Genomic DNA, 16,810 nt, shown 5'->3' with positions numbered 1-16,810 from the left:
ATCATCGTTGTCTCGACCCAGATCCTGCCCCACATGTTGTTATGCACACATACAGACATAACAACAGCCGGAAAACCGGTGAGAACAAATCCCAGTATAAACATGTATACATGCATTAAAACAATCTAAAAACATGAAACATGCTAATATGAATATCATTCATATATAATCATGCAATGCGAATCTAATCATGTCTAGACTCGACTTGACTAGAACTCTAGGGATCCCGGTGTGAATAAGACGTCAATGGCTGTCACCTACCCTCCCAATCTGGGTGACCTGTACGTCTTATTCCTAGACTTCGGCCTGATCTGTATCCACGTCTACAATAGGAGAATGATCTTCCCCTAAGCTGTGATATCACCGAACGTCTAGAAGTTTGACTGATCTGTCAAGACTCCCTATCTTAAATGCAATGCAACATAATCTGTAAACAAAGCATGTTCATCTTACAAAGAATTGCATACAAGTTCTATAAACAATTCATAATCATATCATAAGATAAACAATAAAACTAGTATGTGATTTTGGTTGGGAAACTCAAATGTGATCTCATTGAGTTGTGTCTTCCCAAACAAAACATGTACTATACCTTTCTTGATCAATCGTTATCGATGTCGAGGTCTCGATGTCGAAGTGAAGTGAAACAAATCTGAAATAGCAATGTATAATAAATACACGATCAATTACTAACTCTAGTCAATACCTACACTATCAATAATCAATCTTGGTATAGACTTTAACGGCATAACGATGTAAATTCTCAATACCGGTCAACACACACCTCAATCCTCAATTATTCTCATTCATAATCCACCACACTATCAATCTAAAACACAATATTATGCCCCAACTATTCATAAACCATGCTGAAATTCATAGGAAATGCATGCGATAACATTTCTTCGTTCCGGTTTCGATTATAAACTAATAATCTTCACAAGAACATCTAAATACAATTATAATAGCATTTCCTTTACATGCAATTCTCGAAACATGTTGAAATGATATAAAAAGTATACCCTTTTGATGCCTTCGATGCAAGGAACAAGAATCTCAACTCGGAATATAATTTGGATGGCTAAATCTTGAGATATCCAACTTTAAAGCCTTGAGAAATTTGAGGAATTCTCGGTTCTGCCTGCTGGAAATGAGAAGAAGATGACTCATGTTCGAATTATATTTATACCCCTGCCATGTGTCAAGTTGAGAACAAGAGTGGATTCCTCGGCTGCATCACCGCGGGTGCGTTCATATCATTACCGCGGGTGTGCTCATGCTTCGGCAGCCCTACAATTTTTCCAAAACTGTCGACCGCGGGTGCGGTGTAGTTAAGACCGCGGGTGCGGTCTTGCTTCGCACCAAATCTTATTTTCTCTCTTTACACCGCGGGTGCGGTGCTGTCTTATACCGCAGGTGCGGTGTGGCTTCGAATTAAAATTGCATAATTCTACATTTCAAGCCCAACTTCTTCATCTCTTATTTCTTATCTCTATGCACATTATTCATAACATATCTATCAATTCAGAATGATCACTCAGTGTTCTGGGCATTACATTTCTCCCCCTCTAAGACATAAGTTCGTCCTCGAACTTGAAATAAATCAATTAGAGTATTTAAAACAGTATTACAATCTAAAACTGAATAAATACTTACATCATATAAATAACTCGGGGTGTTTCTGCCTCATGTCTGCCTCTGTTTCCCAAGTCGCTTCCTCGATGCCATGACGACTCCACTGAACTTTCACAAGTGGAATAGTCTTCGTTCTGAGTTGCTTGTCTTTCCGATCAAGAATCTGTATCGGTTGTTCCACATAGCTCAAAGTCTGATCAAGTTCAGCTTCGTCAGGTTGAATGACATGAGAAACATCTGGCATATATCTTCGCAACATTGATACATGAAACACGTCATGTATTCCGGATAGAGAAGGGGGAAGAGCAAGTCTGTAAGCTCGATCGCCAATCTTCTCAAGAATTTCGTAAGGCCCAATGTATCGAGGAGATAGTTTCCCGCGTTTGCCAAATCTTACAACGCCTCTGAAAGGAGAAATCTTTAAGAATACTCTATCTCCTGCCTCAAATATTAACGGTCTACGTCGGATATTGGCGTACTTTGCTTGTCTATCCTGTGCTGTCTTCATTCTTTTCTGAATAACTTTTACCTTCTCAGTCATGTCACGAATCATATCTGGCCCCAGTTCTGGTACTTCTGAGATATCAACCCAATATAGCGGAGATCTGCACTTCTTGCCATACAAAGCTTCAAACGGTGCCATCTCGATACTCTTCTGATAGCTATTATTGTAAGAAAATTCGCAAAGAGGTAGGGAATCTTGCCAACTAATGCCAAAATCTAGTACAACGGCTCTCAACATATCCTCTAGTGTCTGGATAGTCCGTTCTGACTGTCCGTCTGTCTGAGGGTGATAAGCAGTACTCAGGTGTAATGTCGTACCCAAAGCCTGCTGTAAGCTGTGCCAAAAGTGAGAAGTGAATCGTGGATCACGATCTGATACGATAGACTTCGGCACTCCATGCAATCTGACTACCTCTCGAATATATATCTCCGCCATCTGATCTTGTCTATACGTCATTCTGTACGGAATGAAACAAGCAGATTTGGTCAATCTGTCAATAATGACCCAAATCGCATCGCAGCCTCTGGATGATCGAGGTAACTTCGTCACGAAATCCATGGAAATGTGGTCCCATTTCCATTCTGGAATAGATAAACTCTGAAGTAAACCTCCCGGCTTCTTTCTTTCAGCTTTTACCTGTTGGCAATTCAAACACTTAGACACAAATTCTGCAATATCTGATTTCATTTGTTTCCACCAGAATTGTGTCTTCAAGTCATTATACATCTTCCTGCCACCAGGATGAATGCTGAACCGACTACAATGTGCCTCTGACAGAATCTGCTGTCTCAACTCTGCAACATCTGGCACAACAAGACGGTTATTCACGTACAACACATGATCATGTACCTGATAATCGGACATATGCCCTGATCTGACCATTTGAATCGATCTTTTCACGTTCTGATCTCTTCTCTGTGCTTCTTTGATCCTCATAATCAAATCAAGTTCAACTTGGATCGTAGCAAGTCGGAGTGGCTTACTATCTGTATCAAATTCTAACCCAGACAAGCAGCATTTCTCAACTAAATTATTAACACCTATCGTCGATAAGGACAAGGCACATACCTTTTGACTCAAGGCATCTGCTGCTGCATTTGACATTCCTGGATAATATTTGATTTCACAATCAAAATCTTTTAGTAGATCAAGCCATCTACGCTGCCTCATGTTCAATTCTGATTGAGAAAATAGGTAGTTCAGGTTCTTGTGATTGGAGAAGATCTCAAATTTCTCACCGTAGAGATAATGACGCCAAATCTTTAATGCAAATACGATAGCCGTCAATTCCAGATCACGAATGGGGTATCGTACTTCATGTGGCTTCAGTTGTCTCGAGGCGTATGCGATCACATGACCTCGCTGCATAAGTACACATCCCAAACCTCTGTGAGAAGCATCACAATAGACAACGAAATCACCCGTACCTGAAGGTATCGTCAACACTGGAGCACTAGTCAGCCTTTTCTTCAGTTCTAGGAAGCTAGACTCGCACTCCTCTGACCAAACGAATGGCATATTCTTCTGTGTCAATTGCGTAATTGGCTTTGCAATACTGGAGAAATCTTGAATAAATCTTCGGTAGTATCCTGCCAGACCCATGAAACTGCGTATTTCTGGTACCGAAGTCGGTCTTGGCCAATTGATCACAGCTTCCACTTTACTCGGATCAACAGAAATACCATCTCCAGAAATGATATGCCCCATGAATACAACTTGATTCAACCAAAACTCACACTTTGACAATTTCGCATACAGTTGCTCGTTTCTCAACGTCTGCAAGACTATTCTGAGATGCTCTGCATGCTCATTTCTGTTCTTCGAATACACCAAAATATCATCAATGAAGACAATCACAAATTCATCCAAATATCTCTGAAACACTTGTTCATCAAGCCCATAAATACCGCAGGAGCATTTGTTAAACCAAAAGGCATGACAATAAATTCGTAATGTCCATACCTGGTTCGAAATGCTGTCTTCGGTATATCTACATCTCGAACTCTGAGCTGATGATACCCAGAACGCAAATCAATCTTAGAATAGACAGAGGATCCCTGCAACTGGTCAAATAGATCATCAATTCTAGGCAAAGGATATTTGTTCTTGATCGTTGCCTTATTCAGTTGCCGGTAGTCTATACACAATCGCATCAAACCGTCTTTCTTTCGCACAAACAGCACATGAGCGCCCCAAGGAGATACACTAGGTCTTATATATCCCTTGGCCAGAAGATCTTCTAACTGTGCTTTCAATTCTTTTAGTTCGATGGGTGCCATCCGATACGGAGTTCTCGAAATAGGGACGGTACCTGGTACAAGATCAATACTAAAATCTACCTCTCGCACCGGAGGTAATCCTGGGATATCATCTGGAAAAATATCTGCAAATTCCCGTACTACTGGCAGATCCGCCAATGCCGGGCTCGACTTCTGTATATCTACAGCATAAATAAAGAAACCATCTGCTCCTTTTTGTAACAATCTGTTCATATTAAGAGCCGAAATCAAGGGAATCCGAGACCTGGAACCCTTCCCGTAGAATTTCCACTCGTCTGTCATCTCGGGTCTGAATCTGACAATCTTATGGAAACAATCTACAGTGGCTCTGTACTTCGTTAGCATGTCAATACCGACTATACAATCAAAATCAGCTAGACCCAACACTATACAATCTAGGTCAATCTCATGCCCCTCAAACTGTAGAATGCAATGTCTAACCGTAGTTACAGATATCAATCCACTTCCCAACAGAGAACTAATAGACACAACATCTAACAAAGACTCAACAGGCAATGAATGTAACAATGCAAATCGCTCCGAAATGAATGTATGCGATGCACCTGTATCTATCAAGATATAAGCAGGATGACCATAAAGAGAGCAGTTACCTGCTATAACATCATCAGGTGCATCTTGTGCTTGCTCTTCTGTCAGTGCAAACACTTGAGCCTGTTGCCTCGGAGGTTGACTCACTGTCTGACTACCTCGAGCTCTGGGTTGAGTCGGTGCTGGTGGAGGCTGAAAAGAGTGAACCGATGGTGCCTGCCGCTCAAACTGAGGTACTGACCCGGATGCTCGTCCACTCTGGGCTGGCTGTACACTCCTCTGTGGACAGACTTTGGCAAAATGCCCTGGTTGCCTACAAATGTTGCATCGGCCTGTAACTCTCTGGCACTGTTCAGTCGCATGTTTTCCTCCACAGGAACTGCAATAAACACCTGAATACCTGGTACTCTGATCAAAACCAGTCTGTCTTGATTCGCTGGAGCTCGACGAACTGCTCCCTGGTCTTTTAAACTGTTTACCCTTGGCTTTCAATTGATCCTTTCTGCCGCTACTACTACCGCCGCTTTCAAATCTAGAAGGAGGAGGTTGTACTGAAGGTTGTGGTGGTCTTGGCACAGGAGCAACATATGGAGCACTCCGTTGTCTTATCAATCCTGTTTCCGCTCCTTTGGCCCGATTTAATGCATCCGCAAAATTATTTGGTCTCCCCGTGTTCACCAACGTAAAGATGTCCGGATTTAAGCCATTGATAAATTGATCCGCCATGGCCTCGTCATTCCCTGAAACATGGGGTGCGAAACGAAGCAAGGAAGAGAACTTGGCAGCATACTCTTCAATGTTCAAAGTCCCTTGCCTCAAATTGGCAAATTCAGCACCTTTATCTTTACGATAGGAGATAGGAAAGAAACGCAGATAGAACTCCGTCTTGAACACTTTCCATGTAATTTCGGTACCACGTTGCTCTAGTGCTCTCTTCATGTTCAACCACCAGTTCTTGGCTACATCCTGGAGTTGATGGCTAATAAGTTTTATTCTTTTCTCGTCACCATAATCCAAAGGGAGTCGAATAACATCTCAATGTCTTCAAGCCAACTTTCACAATCCACTGCCAGTTCTGTACCTTTCAAGGTGGGCGGTCGAAAGGATTGAAATCGTTTGAGCAACGTCTCCATTGGCATAGCAGTAACGTCCATTGGATCCCCGGATGTGCTACCCTGTTATGGTGCTGTGGGTCGTAGAGGCACTGCTGCTCTTCTAGGAGGCATGTATCTGCTATTCAACAAATTAGTATACAAGCTATACAAACTGTCTCATCCCTCCTCTGATCATTTACCTCTGATCCAGAATCAGTTCTGATTCAGTCTTTACTAACACATGCTGTATTACAAGTCAGATAATCATACAACATGCAATAATGAAAGCAATAAAACATGCTAGCACATCATAAAGCAAGGAAGAAGACTCGATCTACCCCGCTCATTCTATCTTATCTCAGTCTACAGAACCTACTGCTCTGATACCACCTGTTGTGGGGACCCGGGCTCTAATTCTTTTCTTGGGATTAAATGGATCGTTGTTATAAAACGTGGGGCAAATTTTCGCTTTTTACATTAAATCAAATGTACTAAACAAACATAAGTTCTTAATTTAATTTACAATATAAAACATAAAATACATGTCTTGGTCTATATACAACTAGTGTTCACTATCATCTAAACTCAAATGATAGTACAAGTCTAACAAAAGAACCACTAGTCCTCTGCTGCGCCCGAGATCACCACGCTATCAAGATCATCATTGTCTCGACCCAGATCCTGCCCCACCTGTTGTTATGCACACATACAGACATAACAACAGCCGGAAAACCGGTGAGAACAAATCCCAGTATAAACATGTATACATGCATTAAAAAAATCTAAAAACATAAAACATGCTAATATGAATATCATTCATATATAATCATGCAATGCGAATCTAATCATGTCTAGACTCGACTCGACTAGAACTCTAGGGATACCGGTGTGAATAAGACGTCAATGGCTGTCACCTACCCTCCAAATCGGGGTGACTGTACGTCTTATTCCTAGACTTCGGCCTGATCTGTATCCACTTCTACAATAGGAGAATGATCTTCCCCTAAGCTGTGATATCACCGAACGTCTAGAAGTTTGACTGATCTGTCAAGACTCCCTATCTTAAATGCAATGCAACATAATCTGTAAACAAAGCATGTTCATCTTACAAAGAATTGCAGACAAGTTCTATAAACAATTAATAATCATATCATAAGATAAACAATAAAACTAGTATGTGATTTTGGTTGAGAAACTCAATTGTGATCTCATTGAGTTGTGTCTTCCCAAACAAAACATGTACTGTACCTTTCTTGATCAATCGTTATCGATGTCGAGGTTTCGATGTCGAAGTGAAGTGAAACAAATCTGAAATGGCAATGTATAATAAATACACGATCAATTACTAACTCTAGTCAATACCTACACTATCAATAATCAATCTCGGTATAGACTTTGACGGCATAACGACGTAAATTCTCAATACCGGTCAACACACACCTCAATCCTCAATTATTCTCATTCATAATCCACCACACTATCAATCTAAAACACAATAATTATGCCCCAACTATTCATAAACCATGCTGAAATTCATAGGAAATGCATACGATATCATTTCTTCGTTCCGGTTTCGATTATAAACTCATAATCTTCACAAGAACATCTAAATACAATTATAACAGCATTTCCTTTACATGCAATTCTCGAAACATGTTGAAATGATATAAAAAGTATACCCTTTTGATGCCTTCGATGCAAGGAACAAGAATCTCAACTCGGAATATAATTTGGACGGCTAAATCTTGAGATATCCAACTTTAAAGCCTTGAGAAATTTGAGGAATTCTCGGTTCTGCCTGCTGGAAATGAGAAGAAGATGACTCATGTTCGAATTATATTTATACCCCTGCCATGTGCCAAGTTGAGAACAAGAGTGGATTCCTCGGCTGCATCACTGCGGGTGCGTTCATATCATTACCGCGGGTGCGCTCATGCTTCGGCAGCCCTAAAATTTTTCCAAAACTGTCGACCGCGGGTGCGGTGTAGTTAAGACCGCGGGTGCGGTCTTGCTTCGCACCAAATCTTATTTTCTCTCTTTACACCGCGGGTGCGGTGCTGTCTTATACCGCAGGTGCGGTGTGGCTTCGAATTAAAATTGCATAATTCTACATTTCAAGCCAAACTTCTTCATCTCTTATTTCTTATCTCTATGCACATTATTCATAACATAACTATCAATTCAGAATGATCAATCAGTGTTCTGGGCATTACAGCGTCTGCCGCTGCATTCGACTTCCCTGGATAGTACTTGATCTCGCAATCAAAATCTTTCAGCAGATCAAGCCATCGTCGCTGCCTCATGTTCAACTCTGACTGAGAAAAGAGATACTTCAAGCTCTTATGATCAGAGTAGATCTCGAATTTTTCGCCATACAGCTAATGACGCCAGATTTTCAAAGCAAAGACAATCGCCGCCAATTCAAGATCATGAATCGGGTAACGGGTCTCGTGTGGCTTCAGCTGTCTAGAGGCGTACGCTATCACGTGCCCTCGCTGCATAAGAACACATCCTAGCCCTCTGTGAGATGCGTCACAATATACAACGAACTCACCTGTACCTGAAGGAATCGTCAAGACAGGCGCACTAGTCAGCCTCTTCTTCAACTCTACAAAACTGGCTTCACAATCTTCAGACCATACAAATGGCATGTTCTTCTGTGTCAACTGAGTGATAGGCTTCTCTATACTGGAGAAATCTCGTATAAAACGACGATAATACCCGGCTAGACCCATGAAACTGAAAGGGGATCGGTTACGGTGGCCGGAAACGCAACGGAAGCACAAAAATTTTCGATTTTAGCCTATAAATTTCGGCCACCATGATTTTGTGTAGGAAATACAATAAAACACCAAAATGACATTCATAGTGTGTTTAGAAATAGTTACCTATCAACCTCTTAAGGTTGATGATGGCTCCAACCAAGTTGTGAACAACTTGGCTCTTGAATGGAATGAAGATCTACAAGCTTCCTTGGACTCCTTTCTTTCCTTCAAAATTAGGCCCACCACTAGCAAACTAGAACCCCTCTTATTTTGCACTAGAAAAATAAAAGGATTTTTTAAAGAGAAGTATTTTTCTTCCTCAACACTTGAAGAGAAAACTTGAGAGAATGGTGTGTAAAGTTTCGGCCATCATGCATGGAAAAGAGGGGAGGGAGACTTGTCTTTGACTTGCAAAAAGTAGAGACAAAAGTAGCATGCCAAGCCTTGATATTTGAAAAGGTTGTCTCCAACCCTTCACCTCCCATGCATGCATATTATATGGTTTATTATCAAAATAAAAAACCGTGGACTAAATTTAATTATCTCAAACATATTTGAGACTAATTAAACATTACTTGAATTTACCCAAGTCCCACTAGTTAAATAATTAATTTAAATTGAGCTCTACAAGACTCAATATAATTTAATTAATTCAACACTTGAATTAATTTAATTATTTGGACTCTACTAGGTCCACTAGTGTTTAATTAATTCAACACTTGAATTAATTTAATTTAGTCCATAATAATGTTTATGAAAATCACAATTTTCAAATACATTATTCACTTGGCCAAATTTTAATTTAGGAACACTTCCATAAATTAAAATTTACGTTTCTCTCATAGAAGTCATACTTCTATTTTTTCTTACACTTATAAACTCCTTTATAAGCCGTTCAACACATTGAACTAATTTTACTTCTCAACGGGATCTAGAAAGCCAGCACTTGTGTGGCCCTCAATGGTTCATGGATACAACTAGCCGTGGGTTCACATCTCCATGTGATTCGGACTAAACATGTCCTTATATGAGCATACCCCAATTGCTCCATTCTTACTTATCAACTCCTTGATAACAAGAACTTCAGAACTCATTTCTGATGGTACCCAACCAATCATGTTAAACGCCTAGCAGCATCGCTTACATGATTCCCTAGGTATCAAATGATAGTGCCTGCAAGAACCATTCAATTATGGTTAGCGTACAGTACGGTCCCTTCAACTCATATATCCCGACCGATTCGACAACCATTGGTTTATCGAGAGTTGTCAATGAATCGATACTATGTGTCATGCCGTAGTTGCATCGATGGTGTAATCTATGAAACTCCTTTCATAATTACCACCATACTCTGATCAGAGATTTCATACTACATATACATGAAAACACATTAGGATATCCATACCCGAAGGTAAGCGGTGAATCCCCGACTACAATGCATCGACTCCTATATGTTTCGACAGAACACCCAACCTTGCCACCTGATGACCCCTTGAGAGTCGGTAAACAAGTCAAAGTGCAATGCTAGCACATAGAGTCTCAATGTTGTCCCGGGTCATAAGGACTAATTGTGTACAACCATAAACTAGGACGTTTCCACTCGATAAGTAAGAACCACTTGGAAAGTTCTTTAATGGAGGGTTGTTCAGTGCACTCTTCCAGGAGCACCTATCTGCATGCTTGGACATCACAATGTCCCCTACCAATGAAACATGGTACTCACATCGCAGATACTAGTCTCTAACTCGAGCGGCCTATATCCTTCTTAGCGGCGGCTGAATCGACTAGAAACTGTTTAGAATATACAGTATTCCAAATATGAGTTTCATGATACTCAATATATGAGCATCTCATATTCTTTCTACTATTTGTATATTCAAGGACTTTATCTATGCAACTAGCATGGGTATACAGATAAAGATGTGCCAAAATAATAATTTCAAATATAATTAAAATAAAGATCGTTTATACATAGAGTTTCATTGTGAACACTCGGCCAACACTTGGCTCGACGGGCACCTACTCTAACAATCTCCCACTTGCACTAGAGCCAACTACCCATATGCTTCAAACCCATTGATTCGCGATGCTTCTCGAATAATGGTCCAGGTAAAGGCTTAGTTAGTGGATCAGCAACATTATCTGCGGAGTCGACTTTGTCAATCATGACATCTCCTCTTTCCACGATCTCTCTGAGGATGTGGTACTTTCTCAATACGTGTTTGGACTTCTGATGAGACCTCGGCTCCTTTGCTTGAGCAATGGCTCCCGTGTTGTCACAAAACACCGGGACAGGAGCAACTCCATTAAGAATGACGCCCAACTCTTGGACGAAATTCCTTATCCAAACTGCCTCCTTTGCTGCAGCTGATGTAGCAATGTATTCTGCCTCAGTGGTGGAATCCGCTGTACTGTCTTGCTTGGAACTCTTCCAAGAGACAGCAGCACCATTGAGCATGAATATGAATCCAGAGGTTGACTTTGAGTCATCAATATCGCTTTGGAAGCTAGAGTCGGTATAGCCTTCCAATTTTAGTTCTCCACCCCCATAGACCAAGAACAATTTATTGGTCCTCCTCAAGTACTTGAGGATGTCTTTCACAGCTTTCCAATGTGGAAGACCAGGGTTCGATTGATATCTACTCACTACAATTAGTGCAAAAGCCACGTCAGGACGTGTGGATATCATTCCATACATGATACTACCAATTGCCGAAGCATACGGAATATGTGTCATCGCCGCTATCTCCGCATCAGTCTTGGGAGACATAGACTTGGATAGGGTCACGCCATGACACATTGGTAGATGTCCTCTCTTGGACTCATCCATCGAGAATCGCTCTCATCCATCGAGAATCGCTTCAGGATGGTATCAATGTATGTGGACTGGGTGAGACCAAGCAATCTCTTTGATCTATCTCTATAGATTTGTATTCCCAATACAAAAGATGCTTCACCCAAGTCTTGCATCGAGAACCTGCTTGCTAACCATATCTTGGTTGATTTCAACATTCCTACATCATTCCCAATGAGTAGAATGTCATCAACATACAACACCAAGAATGTCACAGCACTCCCACTGACCTTCTTATACACACAGGGTTCCTCAAGATTCTTAGTAAAATCAAACTCTTTGATTGTACTATCGAATCTAAGGTTCCAACTCCTAGATGCCTGTTTTAGACCATAAATAGATCTCTGAAGTTTGCATACCATATGCTCACTTCCGACAGATGTAAACCCTTCGGGTTGAGACATGTAAATTTCTTCCTTAATATCCCCATTAAGAAATGCTGTCTTAACATCCATCTGTCATATCTCATAGTCATACCATGCAACTATGGCTAGCAAAATACTTATGGACTTGAACATTGCGAATGGAGAAAAGGTTTCTTCAAAGTCAACTTCTTGTCTTTGAGTATATCCTTTTGCTACCAATCGCGCTTTGAATGTCAATACCTTCCCATCCGCCCCAAGTTTCCTCTTGTAAATCCATTTACACCCTATATGAACAGTTCCCTCAGGTGGATCCACAAGATTCCACACTTGGTTCGAATGCATGGAATTCATCTCAGATTCCATTGCTTCAAGCCACTTGGATGAATCGGCATCAGATAACGCTTCCTTGAAGGTCCTTGGATCACATCCAAGGTTAGGCTCATCACGGCCCTCTTCAAAAAGCAGACCATACCTCATAGGTGGTCTCGAGACTCTCTCGGATCTTCTAGGAGCTTGTATATCCTCCCTTGGCTCTTCGGGCGTGGGTTCTACAATTGTGGGTGTCTCTCGATGTGGGGACCCGGGCTCTAATTCTTTTTCTTGGGATTAAATGAATCATTATTCTAAAACAGGGGTCAATTTTTTTTCGTTTTTACATTTAATCAAATGTAATTAAACAAGCATCAATCTTTATTTAATTTACAACATACAAACATAATATACATGTCTTAATCTGTATGTCCTCCACTAACCCGTATTAAAAGACAGTACATAAAAAAAAAGACAACTACTGGTCCATCTGCTGCGCCCGTGATCTCCACGCTAACACGATCATCTCTGTCTCGACCCAGATCCTGCCCCACCTGTTGTTATGCACACATACAGACATAACAACAGCCGGAAAACCGGTGAGAACAAATCCCAGTATAAACATGTATACATGAATTAAAACAATCTAAAACATGAAACATGCTAATATGAATGTCATTCATATATAATCATGCAATGCGAGTCTAATCATGTCTAGACGCGACTAGACTAGAACTCTAGGGATCCCGTTGTGAATAAGACGTCACTGGCTGTCACCTACCCTACCAATCGAGGTGCTGTACGTCTTATTCCTAAACTTCGGCCTGATCTGTATCCATGTCTACAAAGGGGCGGTGATCTTCCCCTAAGCTGAGATATCGCCGAACATCTAGAAGTCTGCCTGATCTCCAGACTGTCCTATCTTAATGCATGAATTCAAAATCTGTAAAAAAGCATAATCATTCTAATGCAATGCCACATGATCTGTAAACAAAGCATAGCAAGATTTATATACAAGTTCTATAAACAAATCTATACACAATCATAATCATATCAAGATATAATCAATAAAACAAGTATGTGATTTTGGTTGGGAAACTCAAATGTGATCTCATTTGAGTCGCAAGTCCCCAAACAAAACATGTACTATACCTTTCGTCGCACAATCGCTGTCACGGTCGCCAAACTGAATCTGAAATGGAAATGTTGATATACAATCTATCAATCTCTAATCTAAATCAGCACATATCCAAATCACTACGTGATCTCGATACAATTTGACGGCATAACGACGTATATTCTTAACATCGGTCAATCCAAATCTCAACAGATATCAACATTATATCATCCTCAACTCATACTCAAATCCTATGCACAAAACCATATTCAAAATCGATACAATGTACTTCTACTATGCTGAATTTCATAATAATTGCATATGATATCTGTTCTTCGATCTGTTTACAAATATATCATGCTCAATACGTCAAGAACATAATATAACTATCATATTCCAATTCCTCTAACATCTAAATCGTGAAACTTGCTAGAATTAAGCAATACTTACATCACTTTGTAGCTTTCAAAGCAAGGAACACAATTCTTAACTCGGATTATGATTTGGATGGCTAAATCGTGAGATATCTAAATTCAAGAGCAAGAACTCTCCTTCTTCCTTAAGTTTCCCTTTTCTCTCCTTCTCTCGGCTGTGTCATCTGAGCAAGAAGGAAATGAAGCCATCTCTATATATACTTTGCATGATTTATAACACATGGCTTCGTCTTTTCGTAACACGCATCACCGGGGGTGCGGTCACACTAGGAGCGCGGGTGCGCCATGGCTTCGGCAGAACTTTTAATTTTTCACAAGTGATGACCGCGGGTGCGGTGTGGCTACGGGAATTCATTCATTTTCTGCCCATTGCACCGCGGGTGCGGTGCTTGCCAGACCGCGGGTGCGGTCTTGCACAGCTAAAATTTCATATTTTATCGCATCGTTTCGCCCCGTCTGTTCTTGCGTTTCATATTCAACTATCTACCAGAATCTTAGGCATTACACTCGAACTTCTTCGATTTCTATCATCTCTCCTTTTCTATTCAATAGAAATTCCTTTTCCAAAAAGGTTGCATTCCTAGAAACAAATACCTTTGTTTCTTGGGGATGATAGAAGTAATATCCAACAGAATTCTTTGGATATCCCACAAAGTAACATAAAATGGATCGACTATCCAATTTATCTCCCACTACCTGCTTCACATAAGCAGGGCACCCCCATATTCTAAAATATGAATATTTGGGTGGCTTACCCATCCATATCTCATATGGTGTCTTATCAACTGCTTTTGTATGAACATTGTTCAACAACAGTGCCGCTGTCTCAAGCGCATATCCCCAAAAGGATGGCGGCAACTCCGTGAACCCCATCATAGACCGAACCATGTCCATCAAAGTCCGGTTACGACGCTCCGAAACACCATTCAACTGCGGTGTAGCGGGCGGAGTCCACTGCGAGAGAATCCCATTCTCCCTAAGATACTCTTGGAACTCGGCACTCAAGTACTCACCACCTCGATCCGATCGAAGTGTCTTCATGCTTCGTCCCAATTGCTTCTCTACTTCACTTCTGAATTCTTTGAACCTTTCAAAGGCTTCAGACTTGTATTTCATCAAATACACATACCCATACCTCGAAAAGTCATCGGTAAAGGTGATGAAGTAGGCATGTCCATGCTTAGTAGTGATGCTAAGCGGACCGCACACATCGGTATGGATCAAATCCAATAACCCTTTGGCTCGCTCTGCATGGCCCTTAAATGGAATTTTGGTCATCTTTCCTTTTAGACAGGATTCACCAGTCCTGAGAGCATTAATATCGGACATATCAAACATGCCAACTCCCACTAGCTTGTTCATCCTTCTTAAGGAAATATGTCCTAATCGAGCATGCCATAATTGTGCCGAATTTAGAGTATCTTGTTTTCTCTTGTTTGTTGTTGTTATTGCTTGGACATTGTTTAGTGGAATATCTTTCAATTTTAAGTTATAGAGATCGTTTTCAAGTTCCCCGGTACCAACTAAACATTCATTCTTGTAAATGTTGCAAACACCTTTTCTAAATAAACAAGAAAATCCATCTTTGTCCAACATAGAAATGGAAATAATGTTTTTCACCAAGTCGGGTACAAATAAAACATCTCTCAAAATTAACTTAAAATCATTGTTCAAAAGCAAGTAAACATCTCCTACGGCCTTGGCAGCAACCCTTGCTCCATTGCCCATCCTCAAAAAGGTCTCACCTTTTCTAAGCCTTCTACTTCTTCCCATCACCTGCAAATCATTACAGAGATGTGAGCCACAGCCGGTATCCAATACCCAAGAAGTAGAGTTAATTGAAATGTTTACTTCAATATAGAACATACCGTTTCCAGAACCCTTCTGGGCAAGATATTCCCTGCAGTTACGCCTCCAATGTCCAGGCTTCTTGCAGTAATGACAAACGTCGACAGTCTTGTTAGCCTTCACTGGTGTGGCTACCACAACGGGACTTGGAGCTTGTCTCTTCAAGGGCAAGTTCTTCTTGGGACGTTGGAAAGAACGCTTCTTCCTCTTCCCACGTGGATCAGTCTTCGTACCAGATGAAGAACCCACATAAAGAACCGACTTCTCTTTCTTGATAGTGGACTCAAAAGTCATAAGCATGTTCACCAACTCCTAAAGGGTCGGCTCCATCTTGTTCATATTGAAATTCACCACAAAAGGATCAAATGAGCTAGGCAGCGATAACAGCAACACGTCGGTGGTCAACTCCGAAGGCAATATCAAATCCATGCCAACAAGCTTGTCCACGAGCCCAATCATCTTTAGGCCATGCTCATGGACCGAGGCCCCATCTCGCATGCGCAAAGTGATTAGCTCCTTGACGGTAGCATGCCTAAGAGGCCGAGTCTGCTCACCAAAGAGCCCCTTGAGGTGCAAATGAATGTCAGCAGCACTCTTTGCACCCTCAAAACGCCTCTGCAGCTCATCATTCATAGAAGCCTGCATATAACACTTGGCCTTCAAGTCATGGTCACACCAATCCTTGTAGGTCTGCAATTCCTCAGGAGTGCAGTCAGTCGGAGCCTTATCAGGGGGCGACTCAGTCAGTGTATATGCAATCTTTTCCGAGTTCAAGACGATTTTCAGGTTTCTTAGCCAAGTGAAGTAGTTAGGTCCGGTTAACACATGTTTTTCGAGTATGGCAGAAAGCGGATTGCGAATTGAAGACATCGTTAAATAGTACTTAAAAGTAAACAGATAAATGTTAATGACTACTTTAAAATATTTAGTAAGATATAAAGTATGGACTTTAACTTTATAAATGTTTACTCCCACTGTTTTGACATCTTTCACTACCCTCTAGTGAAAACGGGAAACTCCTTTCCTCTGTAGGTACGTAAGGTCCAATTAGCGAAT

Source organism: Primulina eburnea, chromosome 5 (assembly GCF_022965805.1).
Source record: "Primulina eburnea isolate SZY01 chromosome 5, ASM2296580v1, whole genome shotgun sequence".
Taxonomy (NCBI): Eukaryota; Viridiplantae; Streptophyta; class Magnoliopsida; order Lamiales; family Gesneriaceae; genus Primulina; species Primulina eburnea.
The sequence above is the reverse complement of the archived record's forward strand: the minus strand, read 5'-3'. Positions refer to the sequence as shown.